Source organism: Nansenia antarctica (assembly GCF_963989245.1).
Source record: "Nansenia antarctica genome assembly, chromosome: 8".
In the NCBI taxonomy this organism is placed as follows: Eukaryota; Metazoa; Chordata; class Actinopteri; order Argentiniformes; family Microstomatidae; genus Nansenia; species Nansenia antarctica.
In genome coordinates this window covers 47558974-47561091 of record NC_137678.1, presented here as the reverse complement: position 1 = coordinate 47561091, position 2118 = coordinate 47558974, and positions in this window count along the sequence as shown.

Below are 2118 nucleotides of genomic sequence, written 5' to 3'. Positions count from 1 at the left end.
AACTATCTCTGGATGAACCTCATGAACAGCTATCTACTTACCACAGTTAGGTTAACTCTTATGTGATCTGTTATATATATTAACTCTATATAATACGTACTTTAAAAGACAACAGTTGTCTAATTTGAGCAGAAACTTACGTTGAGCAGAAGACAGACGTCAAACTCACGTCAGTCGCCGAGTGCTCGAGACGTCCTGGACGCGATTCAGCCAATCAGCGTGTGTTTGGAGTCAAAAAGGCGGGACAATTACTTTCAAACAATAATAATAATAATACGGTAATAACCTTTATTTGTCTAGCACTTTTCCTGCAAACGTTGCAGCTATGCAACGTATACAGTTATTCAGTTATGAATAATGACCAACAATCAATCAATAAATATCTATTCACACACAGAAAACCTTGACAAATGCTTTATTTTATTCACATAAATCCATAATTTCATGCCAACATTATACATCTTAAACAGTACGTGGTAATTAATATGCCTATAATGTAGGCTTACACATTGCGTAGTAGCTTAGTTAAGTGAAATAAATTGAAGACATTACATTCTGCAGTGACGCATGACGCAGTGACGCGGTAACGCGAGTGGACGGAGGAGCAGAGGTGCGGGAGGTTTGAAGAGTTGTTTTGCTTGTTGTTTATTTTGTCCTAAACCATGGGTCCTAAGAAGGCACTGACAACCGAAGAAGGCGATGAAATCAAGAAGTCACTGGATTTCTTGACAGAGGAGATTTCCACTGTCAAACTGCAGCAGAAAGCCATCTTGGACCTGGTGGAGGAGGTGAAGGCTCTCCGCCTCCAGAACGCTGAGAAAGACCAGCGTCTGTCTGGGGCACCTGGAGAACAGAGTGCATGCGGATCTGGAGCAGGACACCAGGATGAACGATGTGATTGTGACTGGGATCCGCATCAAACCCCGGTCATACGCTCGGGCGGTGACCGCTGACAACGGGGGGGAGCCCGGTGAGCAGGATGTCAGCTCCGCGGAGCAACAGGTAGCTGCCTTCCTCCAGTCCAAGGGGATTGTAGTGAACTGCGACAACATCGAGGCATCATGCCACCCTCTGCCCCGGAGAAACGACGGCGACAATCCGGCAATCATCATTATGAGATTCACCAACAGAAAATACAAAACTGCACTGCTAAAACAAGGAAGGAAACTGAAAGGAACAAACGTCTTCATAAACGAACATCTGACAAAACGAAACGGCGACATCGCCAGAAAAGCACGCTACCTGAGAAAACAGGGTAACATTCAAAATACCTGGACCACAAACTGCAAAATCTTCATTAAACTAAACGGAACGCCGGAGCAAGCCAACATATTGGTCATCAGAAGCATCGAGGAACTGGACAATTACTAACGATCATCATAAACCGGACTGTAAGGTAATTCACAACACACAACCATGACACTGCCTGACTTAACTCATTCATCTACATCTGGAGACACTAGTGACATAACTCAATGTATTACTGATCATGGGGAACTGGAACTGAGAACATTTCAATACACGGACCATAATTTACTAGACTTGGAAAATGATATAGATCCGGAGAATAATTTCTTCTACAACATCAACGACAACTGCAGCTACTACACAGATGAACAGTACGACCAGACCATTAAAACGGACAGCAAATTATCAATAATCCATTTCAATAGCAGAAGCCTGTATGCCAACTTTAATTACATCAAGGAATATTTAAATAAATTCACAAAACCATTCAAAATAATTGCCATCTCGGAAACATGGATCAATGCTGATAAATGAATGGATTTTGAACTGGATGGGTATGAAGTTAACTGTATAAATAGAAAGAATAAGAGTGGAGGAGGAGTGGCTTTGTATGTGGACAATAACTTGAATTACAAGGTGGTAGAAAGTATGACAACTGTGATTGACAACTTATTAGAATGCATAGCAATTGAAATATGTAAAGAAAAAAAAAGTAATAATTAGCTGTATATATAGAGCACCAGGCTCTAGTGTTGAAGCATTTAACGACTGGATAGAAAAAATGTTTTCAAAAAGTTATCTTCATCTGTGGTGATTTCAACATTGATCTGCTAAATCCAAACAAGCACAAAATGACGGATGAATTTATTA